Source organism: Bombina bombina, chromosome 2 (assembly GCF_027579735.1).
Source record: "Bombina bombina isolate aBomBom1 chromosome 2, aBomBom1.pri, whole genome shotgun sequence".
NCBI lineage: Eukaryota > Metazoa > Chordata > Amphibia > Anura > Bombinatoridae > Bombina > Bombina bombina.
The window spans coordinates 118,551,987-118,561,708 of NC_069500.1; positions in this window are offsets into that span (position 1 = coordinate 118,551,987).

Sequence of the window (9,722 nt, forward strand, 5' to 3'; positions counted from 1 at the left end):
TGAATTTTGTTTTTGGACAAATTTTGGCCGATTCGGAGATTCAAATGAATCTGAATTTCTGAATCGGCACCATAACTAAAATCCTAAAAATGAATAAATTAGTTTCCGAATTTTCAGATCCATTCTTTATTCATATTCAGAATTTTTCATTGTTATAATCTAAACCGCAGTTCCCCGACACTAACAAAATCACTAAATACAGTTATTAACCCCTAAACCGCCGTTCCCCGACATCGCCAACACTAACTAAACCTATTAACCCCTAAACTGCAGTTCCCCGACATCGCCGACACTAACTTAACCTATTAACCCCTAAACCGCAGTTCACTGACATCGTCGACACTAACTAAACCTATAAACCCCTAAACCACCGTTCCTAAACATCACCAACCCTAACTAAACCTATTGACCCCTAAACTGCCGTTCCCAAACATCGCCAACACTAAATAAACCTATTAACCCCTAAACTGCAGTTCCAAGACATCGCTGACACTAACTAAAACATTAAATAAACCTATTAACCCCTAAACATTGCCTAACTAACTAAAACTATTTACCCGAAAAACCGCAGTTCCCCAAAACTAACTAAACCTATTAAGCCCTAAACAGTTCCCTGACATCCCCGACATTAACTAAACCTATTAACCCCTAAACCGCTGTACACCCACATCGCCAACACTAACTAAAACACTAAATAAACCTATTAACCTCTAAATCTCCGCCCCCCACATCGCCAACACTAACTAAACCTAACTAAATGTTAGGTTTTATTAGTGTAAGCTTAGGTTTTATTTTTATTTCACAGGTAAGTTTGTATTTATTTAAACTAGGTAGTTAGTAAATAGTTATATTTTAGCTAACTTAGGTTTTATTTTTATTTTACAGGTAAGTTTGTATTTCTTTTTCAATAGGTAGTTAGTTAATAATTGTAAATTTAATTATGTTAAAGTTAGGGGGTGTTAGGTTTAGAGGTTTAATATAGTTTAATTTAGGTTGCTTTGATGTGGGGGGCGGCAGTTTAGGGGTTAATATGTTTAGTTATTGTTGGCGATGTGGGGGCTATGGTTTAGGAGTTAATAGGTTTATTTAGTGTTGGCGATGTCAGGAAACTGTGGTTTAGGGGTTAATAGGTTTATTTAGTGATTTAGTTAGGGTCGGCGATGTCGGGGAGCTGCGGTTTAGGAGTTAATAGGTTTAGCTAGTGTCGACAATGTTGGGGAACAGTGGTTTAGGGGTTAATAGGTTTAGTTAGTTTCGGCTGTGGGGGGGCGGCGGTTTAAGGGTTAATAGTTTTATTTAGTGTTTTTCAATGTGGGGGGGGCGGTGGTTTAGGGGTTGATAACTTTATTTAGTGTTGGCGTTTTGGGTGGCAGAGGCGGATGTATTAAATAATTTCGGCAATCGGCGGCATATTTGTTATGTTTAGTTAAATCATTTTTTCAGATCTTTCCGTTTTTTTGGATCCATTCTTTATTCAATGCATTATTCTATTCTAAACTTTACAATAGAATAATGAATATGAATAAAGAATGGAACCGAAATAACGAATGGATCTGAAAAAAACGTTTTAAAGGTACACTGAACCCAATTTTTTTTCTTTCGTGATTCAGATATAGCATGCAATTTTAAGCAACTTTCTAATTTACTCCTGTGATCAATTTTTCTTCGTTTTCTTGCTATCTTTATTTGAAAAAGAAGGCATCTAAGCTTTTTTATTAGTTCAGATCCTGGACAGCACTTTTTTATTGGTGGATGAATTTATCCACCAATCAGCAAGAACAACCCAGGTTGTTCACCAAAAATGGACCGGCATCTAAACTTACATTCTTGCATTTCAAATAAAGATACCAAGAGAATGAAGAAAATTTGTTAATAGGAGTAAATTAGAAAGTTGCTTAAAATTGCATGCTCTATCTGAATCACGAAAGAAAAAAATTTGGGTTCACTGTCCCTTTAACTTAACTAATTTGCCAAAAACTATCCGCTAGATTACCAGTTGTGTGTTAAGCTTAAAAAGCAGCGTTGGCCGGTCCCAACACTGCTTTTTAATGCTCGCTGGTATTATGAGTCTTGAAGGTACAGGTGTACCACTCACTTTTTTGGCCAGACTTGGAAATACCGCAAATCCACTTACGCAAATTGCGTATCCTATTTTTTCAATGGGACTTGCATAGCGTCGGTATTACGAGTCTGACAAAAAGTGAGCGGTAGACCCTCTCCTGTCAAGACTGGTACCGCATTTTAAAGTCAGTAGTTAAGAGTTTTACTCTACAACGCCGTAGCAAAAAACTCCTTACTAAAGTGCTAAAAAGTACACTAACACCCATAAACTACCTATTAACCCCTAAACCGAGGCCCCCCCACATTGCAAACACTAAAATACATTTTTTAACCCCTAATCTGCCGAACTGGACATCGCCACCACTATAATAAATATATTAACCCCTAAACCGCCGCACTCCCGCCTCGCAAATATTAGTTAAATATTATTAACCCCTAATTTGCCATCCCTAACATAGCCGACACCTACCTACATTTATTAACCCCTAATCTGCCACCCCCAACGTCGCCGCCACTATACTAAAGTTATTAACCCCTAAATCTAAGTCTAACCCTAACCCTAACACCCCCTACTTAAATATAATTTAAATAAATCTAAATAAAATTCCTATCATTAACTAAATAATTCCTATTTAAAACTAAATACTTACCTATAAAATAAACCCTAAGCTAGCTACAATATAACTAATAGTTACATTGTAGCTAGCTTAGGGTTTATTTTTATTTTACAGGCAAGTTTGTATTTATTTTAACTAGGTAGAATAGTTATTAAATAGTTATTAACTATTTAATAACTACCTAGTTAAAATAAATACAAAAGTACCTGTAAAAGAAAACCTAACCTAAGTTACAATTACACCTAACACTACACTATAATTAAATAAATTAACTAATTTATCAACAATTAAATACAATTATCTAAAGTACAACCCCCCCACTAAATTACAGAAAATAATAAACAAATTACAAGATTTTTAAACTAATTACACCTAATCTAACCCCCCTAACAAAATAAAAAAGCCTCCCAAAATAAAAAAGCCCTACCCTACACTAAATTACAAATAGCCCTTAAAAGGGCCTTTTGCGGGGCATTGCCCCAAAGTAATCAGCTCTTTTACCTGTAAAAAAAATTACAAATCCCCCCAACATTAAAACCCACCACCCACACAACCAACCCTACTCTAAAACCCACCCAATACCCCCTTAAAAAAAACTAACATTAACCCCTTGAAGATCACCTTACCAGGAGACGTCTTCATCCATCCGGGCCGAAGTCCTCAATGAAGCCGGGAGAAGTCTTCATCCAAGCCAGGCGAAGTGGTCCTCCAGACAGGCAGAAGTCTTCATCCAGACAGCATCTTCTATCTTCATCCATCCAACGCGGAGCGGCTCCATCTTCAAGACATCCTCTTCAATTGATGGCTAACACAGAATGAAGGTACCTTTAAGTGACGTCATCCAAGATGGCGTCCCTTCAATTCCGATCGGAATTAAGGTAGAAAAAAAAATCCTATTGGCTGATGCAATCAGCGAATAGGATTGAAGTTCAATCCTATTGGCTGATCCAATCAGCCAATAGGATTGAGCTTGCATTCTATTGGCTGATTGGATCAGCCAATAGGATTGAACTTCAATCCTATTGGCTTATTGCATCAGCCAATAGGATTTTATTTACCTTAATTCCAATTGGCTGATAGAATTCTATCAGCCAATCGGAATTGAAGGGACGCCATCTTGGATGACGTCACTTAAAGGAACCTTCATTCTGTGTTAGCCATCGATTGAAGAGGATGCTCCGCGTCGGATGTCTTGAAGATGGAGCCGCTCCGCGCCGGATGGATGAAGATAGAAGATGCTGTCTGGATGAAGTCTTCTGCCTGTCTGGAGGATTACTTCTCCCGGCTTCGTTGAGGACTTCGGCCCGGTTGGATGAAGACGTCTCCTGGTAAGGTGATCTTCAAGGGGTTAGTGTTAGGTTTTTTTAAGGGGGTATTGGGTGGGTTTTAGAGTAGGGTTGGTTGTTTGGGTGGTGGGTTTTAATGTGTGGGGGGGATTTGTAATTTTTTTTACAGTTAAAAGAGCTGATTACGTTGGGGCAATTCCCGCAAAAGGCCCTTTTAAGGCTATTTGTAATTTAGTGTAGGGTAGGGCTTTTTTATTTTGGGGGGGCTTTTTTATTTTGTCAGGGGGTTAGATTAGGTGTAATTAGTTTAAAAATCTTGTAATTTGTTTATTATTTTCTGTAATTTAGTGTTTGCTTTTTTGTACTTTAGATAATGTTATTTAATTGTATTTAATTTAGGGAATTAATTTAATTATAGTGTAGTGTTAGGTGTAATTGTAACTTAGGTTAGGTTTTATTTTACAGGTAACTTTGAATTTATTTTAGCTAGGTAGTTATTAAATAGTTAATAACTATTTAGTAACTATTCTACCTAGTTAAAATAAATACAAACTTGCCTGTAAAATAAAAATAAACCCTAAGCTAGCTACAATGTAACTATCAGGTAATTATTTAGTTTTAAATAGAAATAATTTATTTAATTATAGTAATTTTATTTAGATTTCTTTAAATTATATTTAAGTTAGGGGGTGTTAGGTTTAGGGTTAGACTTAGGTTTAGGGGTTAATAACTTTAATATAGTGGCGGCGACGTTGGGGGCAGCAGATTAGGGGTTAATAAATTTAGGTAGGTGGCGTTGATGTTAGGATTGGCAGATTAGGGGTCAATAATATTTATATAATGTTTGCGAGGCGGGAGTGCGGCGGTTTAGTGGTTAATATGTTTATTATAGTGGTGGCGACATTGGGGCAGCAGATTAGGGGTTAATAAATGTAGGTAGGTGGCGGCGACATAGGGGGCGGCAGATTAGAGGTTAATAAATATAATGTAGGTGTCAGCGATTATGGGGGCAGCAGATTAGGGGTTCATAAGTATAATGTAGGTGGCGGCGATGTCGGGGGCGGCAGATTAGGGGTTAATAAGTGTAAGATTAGTGGTGTTTAGACTCGGAGTTCATGTTAGGGTGTTAGGTGTAGACATAAATTTTATTTCCCATTAGGAATCAATGGGGCTGCGTTAAGGAGCTTTACGCTGCTTTTGGCAGGTGTTAGACTTTTTTCAGCCGGTAGATAATCCCTTTATTACCCACTCCCCAGTTTTGCATAACTAACACAGTTTTTGATTATCTTGCATCTAAGCTTCTGCAGACTGCCCCTTATCTCAGTGCTTTTGACAGACATGCAGCTTAGTCAATCAGCACAGACTCCTAAATAACTCCATGGGAGAGAGCACAATGTTATCTATATGACACACTGAACTAGTACTGTCTAACTGTGAAAAACTTTCAAAATGCTCTGAGCTAAGATGCGGTTTTCAACGGTTTAGAAATCAGTTTGAGCCTACCTAAGTTTAACTTTTCAAAAATACCACCAAGGGAACAAAGCAAATTTGATGATAAAAGTAAATTGGAAAGTTATTTAAAATTGCATGCCCTATCGGAATCATGAAAGTTTAATTTTGACTAGACTGTCCCTTTAACAAAGGAATGCCATTCTGTTACAGGATATACAGTTACACTCAAGGGTTCTAATATGTGGTGTGGGGTACCCTTATTCCCAAATCTAGTAATAATTAAAAGCTTTTAGCTATATTTACAAGAGGCTTTGTCCTTTGTCTAACCTAGAGCTGAAACAAAAATCTGCTCAGCTGGTCAGTCATAATTTTCATACTTTTCATGGTTAAATATTTCCTTCTCCCCTCCCTTTTCCTATGACACACAGCTCCTGTTTCTATATTGCCTGATTGCTCAAAATCTTTTTCTGTGTCACATTTGTCTTTAGTGTAACAGGAACACTTTTAACCACGGTCTTCTAGGGCACAAATGCAGCACAGGACAGTCCACTGTAGTTTAAAAGGCTTTATTTTCCACAGCAATAACAAACAGGCAGTTCATTTTAAAAAGAGGGAAATCCTTCCTCTGCAGCAAAGTTAAGTACTTTTAAATGTGTCCCAGCACTTCACAGCATTCCACAAGTGCTTTGTAAAAATAATGTCCTTTTACAGTTCACAGGAACAAAAGTCTTTTACACAGTGTAACAAACACACACACACCAGCTTCTGTAGCTGTGTAACTCTCTCTCAAGGCCTAAGTGAGGCTGCTATTTAAACCCTCACAACTTCTAATTAGCCACACCTGTGATTAACTGCTGGACAGCTTCACAGCTGTCTGGGATAATGGCCCACCCTCTCTCCAATTATCCCAAACCCCAGGGACCCAGAACACAGTTTATCAACTGCATAATCAAATACACACTCTTTCTCCCTGGGGTTTTAACTGAAAGGAGAAATAGCATGTACAATGCTTGGTCTTAAATATCTTCCATTTATAACCAGGCCTTGCTTTCTGTCACATTAGTTAAAACATTTTATTACTTTGTTTCATACTGTTATTTTTCTCAATGTATCTAAATTTTAAAGGTATTCTGAGTTGCAGTTTGCAAATGTGTATACCTCTAACCCAATGGTTTTGTATCTCTCTCATCACACAGACTGTTCCAACTGGGGAAAACACGAATAACTACCTCCCCCAACTATAAGGATCGACATCATATCTGGCAATGAACTTAGGTTGCCCTGAAGGGGTCAAGATGGACTGCACCATTTGACCTATATCCCTAGTTGTGGGGGGGGGGGGATAGGAGCAGCATACTATTCTTAACTCCTTAAATGCTTTCACTCAGTTCTACATAAAAATAACAGAAAACCATAGTTAACATAGAATGTCTACATTCACTCAAAAACAAAAAACAAATAATAATAATTAAAACATTTTTTTTTTTACAAACTTCTTTTTTAAGATTACACATGGTTTAATTGTATTCATCCACCAAATATTATTTAAACAAAATATTGCCTTTTCATGGTCTGACCAGTTCTGCAAATCAAGACAATATGGGCTAAAAAAGTGATATCTGCGCTCCACTGTGTAATACCAGCACAGAGATGGCATCAGAACTAAAGCACAGCGAAGGGGATAAGTTGTGCAGCGATTGCAGCATTTATAAATATATATGTCTATGTGCATACACATATTTACTAGGAACACACAGTTCCTATAGACTGCAATGTAAAGGCACTTTTCAGTGTTAGTTTTTTTCTATCACAACACCCCCACCAACTTTAAAGCCCTAAAACTGCCTGCTGTAGTTGTTTTTTATTAAAAAAAAAATGCTACATATTTTTTTTTTAATAAAAAACTAAAATACACTCTTATTTTGAGGGCATTTGGGGAACTATTAGAAAATGAACCAGAGATTGGATCTCTGGTTAAATTTATGAGCACTAATTGCTACTGCAAACTCACGGTAGCAATAACCAGCCACTTGCAATGTCTGGTTAATTATTGCGCACCCGTAAACTGCAAATGTGCCCGTTTGTGGGCAGTCATTAATTTAGAGCTCCACTTGTAAACTAGCCCTTTATATTTAAGAAAATTTGCTGCAAATTATTTACCATGACAATCTGTTTAATTTCACTGAAGAACACAATAAACCCTACCGTTATACACACACTGGAAAAATCATACAACACAGACACATTGAACCGGTGTTCACAACCTACATCTCACATTGAGACAACACATGAAACATTCAATCTGTTAACAAAACTTGATTTTCCTACATTGCAATGCAAAATGCCTATTAGACAATTAACCATTAATTCCAAATCTTCAAGCTTATCCACTGACAAAGAAACACTCTTCTTCTTCTTAATTTTCCTATTTTTACAGAATTGTTTAAAGTGAATGTAAATTTTGATGCTGAAGTGCCCAGTTTTTAAAAATTCGATTAAAAACAGGGGCACTTTAATTCATCAAAATTTACATTTCACTCCTGTTGAGAAAAAAAAACTTACCTTGTAATCTTCACAGCAGCTCCAGCTTCCTCCAGTTGTTGCAAGCCATTTCTGATGTCAGAAATGATGGATAGGTCATCCTCCAATCACAGCTTCCCCCCCGAGGGAATTAGTGTCTGGTTCAACACCATGATTGGAGGAAGCCGGATTCCTCATTTTAGACCCAGGAAGAGGCTTTGCGACGGGTGGAGGAAGCTGGAGCTGCTGTCAAGATTAAAAGGTAAGTTTTTTTCTCAACAGGAGTGAAATGTAAATTTTGATGAATTAAAGTGCCCCTGTTTTTAATCAAATTTTAAAAAATCGGGCACTTTATCATCAAAATTGACATTCACTTTAAAACTATCCCATTACTTTGTTCATGGGTACTCCCTGATAACAAACACTAAGACGTGATTTACCCTACTCAATATGTCAATTAGGAATATAAAGCACAGTTTTAATTTATTACTTACCCTTTAAATCATTAAAACACTAACGTTTCTATCACATACTTGCACCGGTTCTTCTATCAATATCCCTATACCCCTTGCATGCACTCAAGCATTAGAAATGAACCTTTCCTTAATATACTGAAATATAAAATGTCCCATAACCTGCTATTGTGTACCCTGAAACACTTTTTGTTAACTTCAGCAACAAATTTATTTTTTGTATCTTCACCTCTGCTGATGTAGGTGTATCTCTTTTTTATTAAAACATTACTTCCAAGAGCTACCCTCTGGCCATATATTGGAACACTTGTTTTGGGTCAGTTGGGACCTTTTAGTTTGATAATAATTACAAAAAGGTCCATAGTGTTGATTCATATAGTCTGCTGGGGAACCTTTTGGCCAATATTATTAGGATTATTGGAACAACCTTTAGGGGAATTATGTCCCATTTTAAATCAACTACTTTATGTTTCATTATGTACCCAGGGTTTTTTTACTATCAAATAACACAAATTCTAATTTACACAGAAACAAAAAACAACAAAACAGAATTATATTATCAGGGGACCATGGCGAGACTACAAAATGTGTCTGATCTTAAATGACCACTGCAGTCTTACGTCTACCCAGGATAGCCCTCACCAAGACTAACAATACTTCCTCACTGGAACTACTATCTGTGCTTCTGCATGAAATAAAGCTTTCTAACCAGGACTTATCCTAAACCATAAATATCTATAAATTATTAACAGATAACTATGTGTCTTCTTAGGGTGTCTACCAGGTCATAGTTTTAGATATAGGTAAATCATGCAGTCCCCCTTGCAATCAAATAGGACTGGGGCATAAAGAACTATTAACCCAATATCCTAATCCCATTTGCCTATAAATAGACACCCTCCTAGGTCACAAGTTTTTACATTTACAAAACAATTTACACTATACAAATGTTCACCTTTACAAAAACAATTTAGACAATACAACATATAACATTGATGAATCAATAAACAAAGACAGATAATGTCACCCAGAACACCAAAAATCTCTGACCCCTTACCCAGATGCACTCAATTACAGTTACACTAAAGGCATTTAAAAAGTACTCTTACCATTTAGAAGACTGGTCTTAATTGAGTGCCCCTGTGAGCAGAAAGTCGTTGCCACCTGGACTGTCATCTGGGATGTGCTATCTTGCTGACTACGCCATTTGTTGTTGATATTCACCCTGGACTGATTTGACTCTTCAGACCATAACAGGTTAGAGAGGGTTTGTTTATTGACAGGCACAGTGCAATATGGATAGAAACAATACA